Raw genomic sequence first — 15,793 nt, 5'->3', positions numbered from 1 at the left:
ATTGTAGTACTTTCAGGTGGAATACAGCTTCATAACATATCAGCTAGGGAACTACAAGTCCCAGCATGCCCTCATTGCCCCTGTACAACAACCAGATATTGCCGTTCCCTGGGTGATATGTGGGGGTGTGTGGGGGGGGGGGGGGGGGGGGGGGGGGGAGATTAAAAAAAGCAATTTGAAAGGATTTCTATAGACATGATCCAAATTTACGATCAATATGGCCATTTCCCCTTTTAGTAAAACATTTTTATTGTACCTTTATTAAGAAACAGCTTTTATGAATCCTTATGATATCATAACCAAGCTTGAAAAATTATTGCAGGGGTAGCTGCTGGGTGGTCTAGGTCTATTCCCATTGATGTAGGTGTGCCTCCCACAACAACAGTGTGTGGGCATGCTCATGGGAGTCAAGGCAGCAGAGAGGAATTTAGGCTATTTGATTTGCAAAGTGAACTTTTACTTTGCAAGGGAATTTTCACTTAACTTAGTAAATATGATGAAATTCTGCTAACAGCAATCAATCAGCCATGTGGAGGCAAAAATACTTGAATGCAGGCAGATTGGGATATAAATAGGTATGTAGGTCTGTAGCATAGCAGGAGAAAACTGAAGCAGGGCTGACAACAGGGCTTGAAATTGCAGTGAGGCAGAACCAGAATAGTAGTTCACTACAAGAAGTTAAAGGCTCAGTGGATTTCTGGCAGGATCATTAGGTATGTTTCTGTATTTGTAAAGAGAGAAAACAGACAGAGGTACTGAATATCTACACTGCTTGACCATAAAAAAAATCCCACTCTCCAATATTTTGTTGGACCAGCTTTAGCTGTGATTACGGCACACATTTGCCATGGCATCATGAGCAATGAGCTCATGCAATGTCACAACATTTATTTCCATCCAGAGTTGCATTCATTTTTCACCAAGATCTTGTAGTGATGATGGGAGAGTCGGACCACTGCGTAAAGTCTTCTCCAGCACATCCCAAAGATTCACAATGGGGTTAAGGTCTGGACTCTGTGGTGGCCAATCCATGTGTGAAAATGATGTCTCATGCCACTCTTTCACAATTTGAGCCCGATTAATCCATGCATTGTCATTTTGGAATATGTCCAATGTGCCATCAGGAAAGAAAAAATCCATTGATGGAAAAACCTGGTCATTCAGTATATTCAGGTAGGCAGCTGACCTCATTTTTTGAGCACATACCATTGCTGAAATTAGACCTGACCAACTGAAGAAACCCCAGATCATAACATTGTCCAAAATCCAGGTAGTGACTTTTTTTTATCACAGACATATACTTTAAATAGAATCAAAGAAGTGTGGTCTTAAAGACGGCACACAAAAATTGTGACCAAAAAACCTTTTGGTGGCTAATTGAAAAAGTGAAAGCAATGAGTGTACTACGAGTGTTAAGCGCAGGACCGACCTAGGATTCACAAGTGGTCCCCGACCAGTCTACATCTTGCATCTAATAATAATTTCTATACACTTGTCTGTAAAATGGAGCTGTTTACCTGCATATATCTCAATTATTCTCAGTGTAACGGGATACATCTAGCTCTTGGCTAGATGAACCCTTTATATAAAGGATTGTGTTAGATACACCGGATGGAGAGGACAACTGAGGGCATATGTGTTTGAACCCAAAGACGTGGATCCCTTCCCTTCTTCCCCTTAACCCTCCCCCCTTCATTCCTTTCCCCCCTAAACCTGATTTTCTTTAACGCTACGCAAATGTGATGTTGTGAGGCTATGTCATGTGTATTTGTATAAGAAACTAATAAAACAAGCTGCCGATGGAGGTCGCCTTCTAGGACAGCTCCGCGGCTCACCCAGGCAATCACCGACATAGCACGGAGCATCCTGCTCCCCAACCTCCCCACTAACCTTACCGGATACTGGACACCCTGCAGCGGCGGAAGATGTCGGTCTCGGGCACCTGCAACTCCCAGAAGGGTAAGCAGCAGCCGATAGATGAGACGATGGCCCGGGCTTCAGCAAAGATGGTGCCGCAAGCCCGCGCCCACGTGACACAGGCCCGCAGAGCCTCGGTCTCCAGCAGCGAGATGGAAGAGGGGGATCTGAACACACATGAGGGGGATCGCCCCAGGAGCCGCTCGCAAACTGCACTCCTGCAGCGCTTTGACGTCATGCTGCAAAAAGCGCTCCAAACCACGTCCAAACAAATCACAGATAAGCTGCTAAAGGAAATTCGGGACATAGGGCACCGCACAGCAGCCCTAGAAGACCGGTGTGACACCATTAAGTCTGATCTATCCTCAGTCGTTGACGATATTGACAAAGCTCCTGTCCAAATTGGAGGACATGGAGAATAGGTCCCGCAAATCTAACCTCCACATCAGGGGGCTCCCGAAGCATATCGTTGATCTATTCTCCTCAACCACAGCACTCTTCCAGGAGTTGGCCCCTGACATCCCGATGGAATGATTGGAAATTGAAAGAACCCACCGGGCGCTGAACCGCAAAAGACAAGATGGACCCCCCCGTGATGTCTTGGTGAAGCTTCACTTTTATCGCACCAAAGAGGCCCTAATAGCAGCGGCCAGGGCCAAGGCGTCACTAGGCCCGCGAACCTTCCAAGGCCATGAGTACCAACTCTTTACTGATCTGGCCCCCACAACCATTGCTAAACGGCGTTCCCTTCGCCCATGCCTCGAAGTGCTCACCAAACACCGCATCCAATATAAATGGGGATTCCCTTTCCGTTTGGGGGGCAGACAACACTCCTGCGTCACCCTGGAAGAGACCCAAGAGAAACTAGCCAACCTGGGCCTTATGGATCTCCAGGCCGCATCCACGGACCCGAGACACTCGTCTACCTCCTCCACCAAGAGGTCACATAGCGACTCTGACCAAAATAACTCTGGAGACTCCCGCGGCCCAGCTGTGAAAATTACCACCAAGAACTCTGCACCACGCTGAATGGACTCTATCTAAAGTCGAGCCCCATGACCATTTCGACCAGGACTGAGGGACACTTCCACAGGCCAATACCGTCTCTTCTGAGCCTTTGATGCGGACGAAGGTGGCCATGGCCCTACCACCCCATCCTCCGAACATTCCTGATGATGCCAAGCTCCTGGCCTTTACAGACACCCTTGGCGACCAACGGGAGGGCTTCGGCTGCAGAACTTTCCCAGACCACGATGCCTTGAGTGGACCTGCACTATCTAAGTTACAGATAGTACCATATCCTTTTACTAGTCACTGGGTTAAGCTTTGTAGTAACTGCTCTCCACTTGGCGCATGCGGTCCGCGTTATGCAACTGCACTTACTTCAGGAACCATAGCTCCCACTAGCTTCAGTCTCTCGACTGCAGACCGGGCGCCAGGTATCTCCCCTACCTCACTGCACTTCTCTAGGGAGACTTCTCGTAACATCCCCAGCCATATTGGTCCATCTAAATGCACTAACTACCAGGCATAAGAGCTCTGCCACTGTCTCCCCCTGGGCTGCACTTAGATAACCTATGACAGTGTTATTTCCTGTAGATGTGCGATTTATTCTCCCTTCACCCCTCAGACCCCCCAGGCCCCTGCACCCCGGCGGTGCCTGTAAGCGAAATATAAGTTACAAAGTTAATGTTGTTTGGTTACCAGGTTAATAGGCATAGTTTGATGAAAATGTTGTTTTACTAAATTTTGCCTGGGTGAGCATGTCACTGTGCTCCCCATTTCTTGGACTCCTTGGGTAGTTTGTGTTCCTTCGGACCTGACTGCCCAATGAGCCAGGATAGTAGTGGATTTATTCCACCTCAGGTTCTCGTATTTGTTTTCATGCTTGTTACTTGTTGTCTTGTGTCCCCCCTACCCTTGTGTTTCCTCCCTTCCTCCCCTTTCTCTTCACCCCGAGCTACTCTCCAGCTAACTATTTCAGACTGCGTGTCGGTGTGGCCGAAGCAATTGACAAATCCACTCATGTTCGGGTCGGGTGAGTACCAACGACATAATCGCTGTGTGATCCCCCATGTCTCTTAAATTGCTGAGCCTGAATGTGCAGGGCCTAAATTCCCCTAATAAACGGACCAGAGCCTTCAGATTTTTTAGATCCATCCACGCCAATGTCATCTTCCTCCAAGAGACAAATTTCTCTAGAGCTTCCTGCCCCAAATACTTCTCCTCCCAATTCCCAAATATTTATATGGCAAATGACTCCTGCAAACGGAAAGGGGTCCTAATAGGCTTCCGCAGGTCAGTTAACTTTGTATGTCACTCAGAAACTCGTGATCCCCTGGGTCGCTACCTGATCCTGACCGGCCTTCTAGACGATAGCAAAATTACACTGGTCACCTACTATGCCCCCAATGCGGATCAACTTGCCTTCTTCAGAGACCTGCTCGATAGAGTGCACGCACGGTCAACGGGAACGATCATCATGTGTGGAGATTCCAACATGGTGATGTTTCCTCACCAAGACAAGTCTAAGCCGTCACCAGCCTGCTTGCACACATGGCGAAACCCTTTAGAGATTTATTAGCTTCCTACTTCATGGTGGATAGCTGGAGAGAAGTCAACCCTCATAAAACTGACTATACGCACTATTCTCACCCACATCATGTCTTCTCCAGAATTGACCATATTTTTGTTAACGCTTCGCTGACACCGCACATACTTAACTCCAAAATCCTGCCTCTCCCGTCTGGTCTGACCACTCAGCCGTCACCATGATCGTCCCCTCCCTTGCCTGTCCCCTGGTCTGACCACTCAGCCGTCACCATGATCCTCCCCTCCCAGTTACCGACCTCACGCTCTCAGATCTGGACACTGAATGACTCCCTCTTAGCAGACCCCTCCTCTAAAATGTTGATAGAATCTTATATCGCAGAATATATAGCCCTCAATCAAACCCCTGACATCTCCCCTGTCACTCTAGGGGAAGCGCACAAACCGGTCCTTAGGGGTCGCATTATTCAATTGTCCTCTATGCTCAAGAAAGAACGATTACAAAAATTGACAAAGTTTAAACGTGAATTTAACACTTGCTCCAAAAATTTCTCCCTTGACCCATCTCCGACACATAAGACTAAACTAGAATCTGCCCGTCAGGCCCTCAATCTCCTGTTGACGGACCACGCTGCCAAACAGCTCCACCGCACTGCACATAAATTTTACCTTAAAGGCAACAAGGCAGACTCCCTTTTAGCCTCCAAACTTAGACGCTTGGACCCCTCTTTCAAACCTATCAAGCTCCGCACTCCAAATGGCACCCAAACCAGCAACCCAGTGAACATCCTAGATGTTTTCCAGCGACACCTTTCAGATTTATACTCGACCCAGGGTCACTTCTCCACTGACCAGGCAGACACATTCTTTGCAGGGCTCGATCTTCCCCACCTCTCAAAGTCCCAAGTGGCCTCCTTGGAGGAACCCATCACGGAGGAAGAGGTTGGTCTGGCCATAGCTGCTCTCTCCAGGGGCAAACGTCCGGGTCTTGATGGCTTCACATCGACATACTATGTGGCTTTCAAAGACCTCTTGATCCCGCTCTTAACATCTTCCTTTAATTCTCTACGGATGGGCCGAACCCTGGGCCAAGATTCCCTTACCGCCCTGATCTGCATGATCCCCAAGCCAGCCACGGATCATATGGCACAAAAACTACGTAAATCCCCTGATGTCGCCGGGATTGGCTATGAGGGTGAGTCTCATAAGATCTGTTTATTTGCGGACGATGCCTTGCTCTTCATAACAAATCCAGTTGTTACCCTACCCAATCTGACGGCTATACTGTCAGATTTTGAAAAGATCTCAGGTCTGGGCATTAACCATTCCAAGTCCAAGGCCCTTAATATTTCACTACCCCTGCCGCTAGTTGAATCCCTGCGTACTACCTACCCCTACACCTGGAACACTGTACACCTCCCTTACTTGGGTATCAAACTGACGAACTCGTATCATGCCTTATATACTTCAAACTACCCCGAGATGGTGGCCAAACTATCACGCATGCTAAAAACATGGTCCCAGTATCAACTTTCCTGGCTAGGTAGGGTGGCCGCGGTCAAAATGACGCTGCTGCCAAAGATCCTCTATCTATTTAGAGTCCTGCCTGTCGCAATCCCTAGCACTACTCTGAAACAGCTCCAATCACGAATATTCGCCTTTATATGGGGAGATAGGAAACCTAGAATATCCAGGCGCACGCTCTATCTCCCGAAACTCCAGGGGGGCCTTGCGGTTCCGCACTTACACAAGTATTACCTGGCGGCACAAATTGGACAACTAGCGAAATACCATTCAGATTTCGAGACCCCGGCTTGGGTGAAATTAGAGTCTATGCTTGTGCACCCAACGTCGGCTGCTAACCTTCTATGGCTAACCCTGAAACAGAGACCAATTGTATCCAACCCCGTTACGTACCACTCTCTAAGACTTTGGGACTCAGTTAAAACCTCCCATGGCCTTCTCTCCCATAACTTGCCTCTCATGTCCTTCCTGGCGAATCCACTCTTCTCCCCTGCCCTACACCATCCAATTCAGTTTTTTGCGTGGTCAGAACGCAACCTTACTACCCTCCGGCAACTACGAGCCGATGCAGGTATTAAATCCTTCCACTACCATTCACAGTCTTGTGCCTATGCTCTCGCTCCTACATTACAGCCTATCATCCTCCCTACAACATCCATTCTCTCAGCCCCTCCCTCCCCCCCCCCCCCTTCAGTGCCCCTTCCGTAGTAGCTACGCGGAAGCGGTCCAGACAAACACATAGTAATTTTGTAATTTCCTGTTATGTTTTTTTGTTATAACAGATATAATAGTATCTATGAAGGTGGCTAAGCTTAACATAGAAGTGATTAAAAATACTACTTAAACAAGCAACAATGGATAAGAGATAGTAGTTGGATATTGATGTCATCGGTACTATTCTTTTACGTATTTAATTGTATAAAGAAATTGTATATAATATGAAATAAATAAAAATATATTCTTGAAAAAAATCCTTCCCTTATCTTCAAGAGCATACCCAACTCCCAAGTAGGGAAATCTTCAGGTACCTCCAGATCAAACATTTTGTTATCACTTTCACGCCAAAGCAAACCAACAACATCCGGCTTTCTCCATTTGAGAAAGTTTGCCACACCAACCCACACACCCCGGGACTTATCTCACTCCTCTACGCCACACTGATCTCCCCCACAGATACACCCCCTCCCTCCTATGTCCTCCAATGGGAAAAGGACTTAGGGTCCCCCATTGATGAGGACACCTGACAACAATCTTGGGAAAATACTAAATCCTGCTCGCGCTGTGCAAGCATGTTGGAAATTAATTACAAGGTCCTCATGCGTTGGTACATGGTACCAGCCAGAGTGGCTATCTATAACCATGATTGCTCCCCAAACTGCTTTCGTGGCTGTCCGGAACCAGGCACCTTTTTCCACACATAGTGGAGCTGCATTCATGCCTCGTCCTTTTGGGATGATGTGTTCGCCCTCCTATCGTCACTGTTCTCGCAACCCCCTACCAAAGACCCACATCTTGCATTGCTTAACTATAAGCCTGAAGGCCTTCATCATAAACAATTCAAGCTCTCTTCTCTAAAAAGAGAAATTGCTAAAAATTGGCTCACGAAGCCCCTGAGTATCCAAAGTGTAATTAACCACATCAACTGGGTTATGTCACAGGAAAAGATAACAGCCCAACTTAATGACCGTATGAGCAATTTTGAAAGCACTTGGTCCCCCTGGATTGATAAGTACTTCACCTCAGCCACCTCACGACGACTATGTGTTATATAATTGACCTTCGTATTCTCCTCCGCGCATCACACCTACGTGCAACCCGAAAACTTCTCTCACTCATCCTTTTCCCCATCCGACTGTCTCCCCACTGTCTCCCCTTGTCCTCCTCTCCTCCTGTTGTTTTGTCAGTTAGTCATGTAGGGTGTCGCAGTTTGACACACTCGGATGCCCGTATTGGGGGCAGTCACTGGGTATGCCCTGATCAACATGCATGCCACCTCTCAACACGCTTGAGCGCTACCGGCGCCTTTACGGGTAGAGCTTTGAGCTTCATATATTAAGCGCACGGCATATCATATAACGGTGGAGCCTTCTCCACACACACCATAGTAGAGGGATGCAGCACACCAGAGCCCTGATGTTGGAAACTACACCTGATATACAAACACTATTTCACCTGTCAAGAACATGCATGTATCACCTGTAGTTTTCAACTTATTGTACTACTGTGATTTCTATAGCTGAGCGGCAATACCGCTATTACTTTTGTCCCTGTAACGAGTGTCATACAGTTTTGTATCTTCCGAGCTGACACCACCTGTTTGTATAAATGTATGTGGAAATGTCTTCTATGTTTGTAAATCAATAAAACTTTATTTGGAAAAAAAGAAACTAATAAAAATTGTTGGAAAGAAAAAGTGAAAGCAAAATCAGAAGAGAGAAGGGCGTAAACATCTATTTAGAATGGAAGAATGAGTCATCATAGGAAAAATCATCAGTGATTTTACAAAATCAGAATTAACACACCTTTATCTCATTTTGAGCCTTCAAATTGTCTGGACCAAAGCTTTACTGAAAACAGGTCTGCTACTCATATACAACTGCACATGCACACTGTTCTTTTTTAGTTTAAACAATCACATTATTTCCTCTTTCGATTTGCTTTGAAAATTGCATTCTCCGTGTGTGATTTTTAAATAAGTTCAATGTATGCCATTACGGAGCAAGAAGGAATTTTAATTTGGTTCTAGAATCAACACAATGACACATTTTGATAGTAATTGCTTAGGAAACAAGATCTTGACAGGTTCACCCATCTGTAACTGCAAGATTAACGCATATGCTGATAAAAGGAGATTTCAGGATTTATGATTCTGGTGACGCCAAATATCTAACTGCTTTTAAATTTTACATGGATTTTCACATGTATTAAACATAAACATAACCCTTGCCTGAGAGTGTGAACCCTCCAATTTAAGGAATAGCTGGGTGCTGATGCCTTACTAACTTGTCTGTTGCTCCATTCAGAGCTTGAGCATGTTATTGTGTATGCGCAGATAGGCTTATTCATTAGGACAATGCAAACAGAAATGACACTGTGCAAATGCCTGGTAAACCTTTCTGACCAACCAGATCTAATCATTGATTTTAGAGCAATCAGAATAATGACAGATGATTTCAGATTGACTACTATGGATCAGTGTTTTTGCAGATTGCTAAATGCATTTTGCCTTACAGGATAATATGAATTGCGGATAATGTTTACTCAAAGTCTGTAAGCATCAGATATATTTTACAGTATAATGCCTTATTTCATTTGAGGGTCAGATGCAGCATTATGAACAATTATCTTCAGTGTCTTGTATTCAAACACAAAAAAAAATCAACATTGTTCCAAAATGTTGTATGAATGATCTATCTCAGTGATATTCAACTGGTACCCCAAGGGCTGTATACCACTGTGTTCCAGCATGCAGTACTGTTTTTAAGTGCACTGCTGTGAGACATGGTACAACCACATCACACCATAGTGTGCCCATAGAACTGAACGAAATGTCACTTGTGACAAAAAAACAGCGCAATGCGGCTCAATTGAGCGCATGGACACTGTTCAGGGACATGCACACCAGTGGTCAGGTGGTTGAGCAAGGCTGCTGGTGTGAATTCACCCTTATTCATCTACCAAATATTAATTTATCAGGGTGATTGCATGATCAGCAACCACGCAGACCAATCAGCAACAGCAAGGAGTAAAGCAAGTTTGTGTTTAAAGTGAATTTTCACCTTTCAAAGTGAATTTCCACCTATCTTAGTGAATGAGGTAAACAAAATGAAGATTACCTATCCATTTTGTGAAAAGTGGTGCGGGATCGCCACACAAAACTCATTAAACTTTATGCTCCTGGTAATTGAGGAGGTGAAAGTACAGCTCTGTCAAGTCAGCAGAGAATTAGCAACCCTCGAATCGACATTCTATGAGAAGCAGACGGATAGAGATAAAAGTGCTGCAGATCTCTTGAAAATTGATGAGGATATTATAATCTACACCAACCGGCAGAAGCAGATTAAACGAGATAAATTCTGCCAGGTTAATCTCGATTACCAAGGCGACCGTGTGTATCCTTGGCTTACAGGCAACACCTCAAGACATCCCAGAACCTTCCGAAGAAGACCCACCTTCCAGCAACGCCAAAGAAGGGGAGCATGCTCTAGCAGCGAACGACCAACTGAGAACCCCTCCACTGACAGCGACTCTAACCTCTTGACCAATCCAGTGACAACACAGAACGATCAGATCTTTCCTTTAGGAAGGGTACCAGGCACAGAAGATCCAGGAGGGGTGGCAAGAGGACGAGGCGTGGAAAAAAGATCCTACCACAACAAAGGACGTCCACCGAGGAAAAAACGGTAATTAACCTATCATCTCGACTACTGACTAAGGGTGAGTGCAGTTTACTGGCTAAGGGCTTATCCTTCTGCGCAACTAAATATTTTGATACATTTGGGTTTGAAATAGACATGTTTAAGTATGAACGTACAATGAAACTTAAACAACATTTCAACATGCTTCCCCCTACGGTACGCAGTGGCTTACCCTTCAGGGCAAAAAGCAACTTTGTTCCCACAGGCCAATTTTCCACCATTGAGACATTTACCCAAACAGTCAAATTTGATGTAAAACAGGACAAGTCCTGTACCCGATCATACACCAATATGACCAAATGTGATCGGGAGGCCCTCGAAACCCTACATAAAGATAATACCATCATAATTAAATCCGCAGATAAGGGCGGAGCCATTGTAATAATGAATTGAGGATTACAGTAATGGCATCAAAACCTTGTTGGCCGATGCATCCAGCTATGAGCCCACAACGCATGAAAAAATGCGTTCAATTGCAAAAGGATTGACATCCTTGGTCAAAATAGGACAGAACCATGGTTGGATTGATGAACAGGTAGCTGCTTTTCTGATCAATGAAAACGCACGCACACCAGTTTTGTATGGGCTACCCAAAATCCATAAAGGGACTAATCCATTGGTATATCATCCAATAGATTCGGGCACTGACTCAATTACTCAACCCGTGGCACAATTTGTCGATTTCTTCCTCCAACCCTTAGTCCGCAAGCTCCCGCTTTTATAAAAGATACGGGTGATTTCCTGAGGACACTACGTACACATGATACAGTTGGATTACAACATAAACTAGCTACAATGGATATTTCATCATTGTACACCTGCATCCCCAACAGGGCAGGCCTTACTGCAGTAGAGCATTTCTTATGCAAAGAAGGTACACATGACATTCCGATTGCTTATATTGTTGAATGTCTTGACTTTGTGTTATCCAACATCAAAGCATTCAAGCAGATACGGGGTACGGCAATGGGCAGCTCGGCAGCACCCTCCTTTGCCAACCTGTTAATTGGTCATCTAGAGGAATGTTTCGTCTACAATTCCACATTATATTCAGAGCATGTGATTGACTGGATTCGATATATTGATGAAATTTTTCTGATATGGAAAGGGAGTGAATATGAATTCTCGGTTTTTGTTGAGTTTCTCAATAGCTTGTTTCCTGGGATTGTGTTTAACCTTGCAATTTCTGATATAGAAATTTCCTTTCTTGACGTTCTAATTAGAATTGACAATGGAATGATCAGCACATCTGTATACACTAAACCCACAGACAGGAACACACTCTTACGCTATGATAGTGCCCATCCCCACCATCTTAAAAATAATCTGCCAATATCTCAGTTCCTCAGAGTTATGAGAATTTGCTCTCATGATGAGGTCCGCACATCATAATTAAAACAGATGGCGGAACGGTTTGCCCAAAGAGGGTATCCACAATCTGTTATTGACACAGCACTGGCAAAAGCGTATACCAAATTTGCGGGTACACTGAGCGTACCAACTACCAACGGCACAACATTGGGGGCTTCTACACTTGTGACACGGACTACTGTGTCTATCTGTTAAAATGTCCCTGTTCGCTAGTATACATTGGCAAAACGATTGGACCCTTTAAACGCCGCTTTCAAAAGCATAGAAGCGATATTAGGGTCACGCTGGATAAAATGCAAAAAAACGAAACACTCGATATAAATAAACCGGTTGCAATGCATTTTGCTAAAAGCAGACACCAAACCCATGAGCTTAGGGGCATGGTCATCGAGCAGATACACGCACATCCTAGGGGAGGTGGCAGGGCTAAACAGCTCCTCCGCAGGGAGGCCTTTTGGATCTTTACACTGGATTGTGTACAACCCAGGGGCCTCAACTCAAATCTTTCACTATCATGTTTTCTGGATGAAAGATAACCAATATATTCCATGAGCAAATCGATTAATGATTTTCCCAATGGAGGAATCCCTTTTAACAATATGTTTAATTTCTCAGTGGGCCACACTTGGTTTGGCAGCTCTGAGCAACTCCACCGGCAGTCTTTTTAACAATCCCCACCCCCTCACTACCAACCCCAACCTTTCCAAAAAAAATTCTATACCGGGACCCATTATTTCTCTCACCCTTTGTCTTCAGCGACACAGGGTCTTTACCTATTGACAGGTCTTTAATTCTTGAGATTAACAGCGATAAAATGAAACGAGTGTTCAGATATACTGTTGTCCCACGTATGAAACGAAAAAATATGACACCTGTCAGGTTGATTATGGCAACTATAGGAGTGACTATATGTTTAAGCTCCTGGACTTTGATGTTGAAGCTCCATCTCTTTATTGTACTTTATTTAGTAACGATGGATTCCTAATTGTTATACAATTTACTCTATATACGGTGTTGAGCTATACTCATTGTTTGCCTGTATTGCCATGACTTTCACGTTTGTTTTGTGTCTGTTCACTGAATGCGTTCTGGCACTGGAAATAGAGAGTCTCTCTATACCCTGAGGCGTGATCCCCCTTTGCTCGTTACAATTTAAAACCAAACCTATCACCCGCTGACAGTACTTGGGGCTTTATGACAGCCCAAATTCCCTGTTTTTACACAGGAGAGCACTGCGCAGGCGCTGACCCGTCACTGAAACGCAAGCTGGGGGCGTTGCGCGTTCCACCTCTGATACTCGGCCTTTGTGCGTGGTACGCATGCGCAGGCCGTTACGTGGCTACGATGGAACGCAAGCCGGAAGTCGCTCTGCGCTCCTTACAACAGACATGCGCACTAGAAATGGGCGGCGCTTGCGGCCGTGATAGCGTCCTATCGCCTTGGCAACCATCCGCTCCGGCCAAGCAACGGCCCGGTTTCTCCTCGCGCCTCGCAGCTGCAATACTCAGGGTTAGTTCAGATTTGAATCTGGTAAGGCGGGAATTGATCCAGTGATGTCATTATTGTACGGAAGTGGTTTATTTTTATTCTCACTGTTTGATGCCTATATAAGGTTGATGAATCTGTTACCGATGTGTCATTCTGAGCCTGATGAAGGGGACCCCCTGCGGCCCCGAAATTGCTTGTATTGGATGGCAATGTGCCATTAAAATGGATTATTGATTTACAAAAACGGTGTGCTGGTGACATTATTCTTCTTTTCTGTGATTACCTATCCATGCGCAAGGATTTTTGGTTCTACACTATTGGATGACTGAAGTCAGCACAAGTTCAACTCATTCAATAAGCTAAGAGAAAAATTCACTTAGCTTGGTGACTGAGGTGAAGTTGAACTGACTTCAATCAGCTAATAATGTGCAAATCCATTTTTTTTTTTATCCTTGCTTAAGATTGGGTATTCTTTGCAAAGTGAATTTTCACCTAAAATAAATGAAGAGTAACTGCAAAGCAAACTTGCTTTACTCCTCAATTGAATCAGCCCCATTAGTTCTCCAGTTACCCCTCTCCAGTTACTTCAGTTCTCTAGTGGCAAAGTACAACTGCTCACCAGATCACTGGAGTATGGAGCTGCACAAGTAAAACAGACTTTATGTCATCCTGAGAAAATGTTAATTTACCATAGGTTTGAAGTGAACGAGCTAAGAGCTAGCAGGGCCCCAACTTGAACATCGGTTTAAGGTAAACGTTAAAGATGTTAGAAAGTCTGTGGCAATGAGGCAATAGTAATACTGAAATCTTTGTGGTCTTTAGAAGGGCTGGAGTTGGTCTTGTCATTTCTGCTTTTATGAATCATTCAATAAAGAAAGATGCTTATTCTCACTTGTTTCAGCGTAGACCACATTGAATGGTTCTATGGTCTTCCAGAAAGCTTGGATTACCTGTGATGTGAACTGAAACGACCAAAATTACAGGATTTGGCAGCCGTTCTAACCACCTGCTGTCCTCGGCTTCTTGAATGCGGGTGGGCGTTTTTAAACATCCCAGCGATGGCTGTTTACATACAAGAGTTCGGGCGCCCCCCACTGTTGCAGTCGCTGCTGGCTATCCCGAGCTCCGCTGTGCCCGGTGTGAGCCCGGAACCAGCACAGCAGCTCAAACGCAGTTCAGTACACGAGCTCCATTTGATCTCCTCCTCCTCTTCAGAATGCAGTAACTTTTTTCATTATATAGTAAAAAATAAAAACCGCAGTGGTGATTAAATACCACCAAAAGAAAGCTCTATCTGTCCCCAAAAAATGGTATAAAATTAATTTCAGTACAGCGTTGCATGACGGAATAAATGCCAGTTAAAGTACCGCAGCGCTGAATACTGAAAAATGGCCTGGAAGCACCCCAGTCAGCAAGTGGTTAAATATTTTTCTTTGACTCCACATTGTACATCCACCTGTACTGATCAGGTTAATCATGATTGTGCAGTACTTCCCTATTTCCCTGATGCCTTATTCACACCAAGGTGTTTTGTAGCTTCTTTTCCTAATGTGAAAATGTTCAACAAGAGGAATCTCATTGTTTTCAACGGCCCCTGTTCACACCTGAGCATTGTCACAGTCATATGGAGCCATTTTAGCTTCATAGACTTTAATTGGAGCACCTAAAGAACACTTGAAAAATGTGTGATTACTCTCGTTTTTTAGGCTTCCCCATTTCAAAGTGTATGGGGCCAGAAACATGAGCACAAACACTCAACAAAAGCCTTTGAACTACCTGGCTATGCTCACAATTAGGTGTAAAGGGAGCCTTAAAGGGAGACAAACTAAGCATGAGTGATGGCAGGATTTGTAGATGATGGATTCCAACTTTAGCTTTCCCCAAACTTCTATATAATTGTACTGCCATAAGCATAATATATGAGCTGACAATACTGACTTCCATGAGAACATGTAAGCTACTGGCTGTCATGCTGATGTTATGGCTTCAGTACATTGTGGGTCACTGATTAGGACAAGTGTACAGATGGGGAATTCTGGGGTTTTTTTCATTTCAGAAGAAGGTCATTCAGAAGAAGGTCAGCAGTAACCCCCTACACATTTCTACAGGTTTTTTTTTCAAATTTACATCCTCCACCGAAATTGCCTTACTTCATTAGAAATAACATTAGGTAAAATCATGGCCACATTTAAGTAACTAATCTTGTTTGGCGTGTTAAAAAATAATTTTTAAGCCCAACTCCAGCTTAAAAAATTTATTTTCCTGCAAAAAGAAAATGGTTTTGGTGCAATGCTCACCATATCTCTAGAGACATCTCCCACAAACTAGCCGCTCAAGCTGTGCCATGCAATGGTAACTATTGTGCTTCAACCCACTAACTGTGAGTGCTGGATGTCATGGACCTACCCTCTAGCAGGAGGTCATCAAACTTTCCAGATGTCAGGTGACTAGAACAAAAATAAAACCCTGGTATATCTAAAATAATTGTTTCAAAGATGAAGGCAGCACGGAGAGGGGGTGTTCTA

General features: G+C 44.6%; 1 long non-coding RNA gene across 1 annotated transcript in view; it reads right to left on the bottom strand.

Moving 5' to 3' along the window:
• LOC108798754 overlaps positions 1-849 on the bottom strand; it is a 21,637-nt gene extending 20,788 nt beyond the window's left edge. The window contains exon 1 of the long non-coding RNA XR_001941974.1: positions 839-849. This is a non-coding gene — a long non-coding RNA (uncharacterized LOC108798754). The remainder of the gene's footprint in view (positions 1-838) is intronic.
• Between the last annotated feature and the right edge of the window lie 14,944 nt (positions 850-15,793).

Source organism: Nanorana parkeri, unplaced genomic scaffold, assembly GCF_000935625.1.
Source record: "Nanorana parkeri isolate BGI_ZX_2015 unplaced genomic scaffold, ASM93562v1 scaffold1551, whole genome shotgun sequence".
NCBI lineage: Eukaryota > Metazoa > Chordata > Amphibia > Anura > Dicroglossidae > Nanorana > Nanorana parkeri.
The sequence above is the reverse complement of the archived record's forward strand: the minus strand, read 5'-3'. Positions and strand labels throughout refer to the sequence as shown.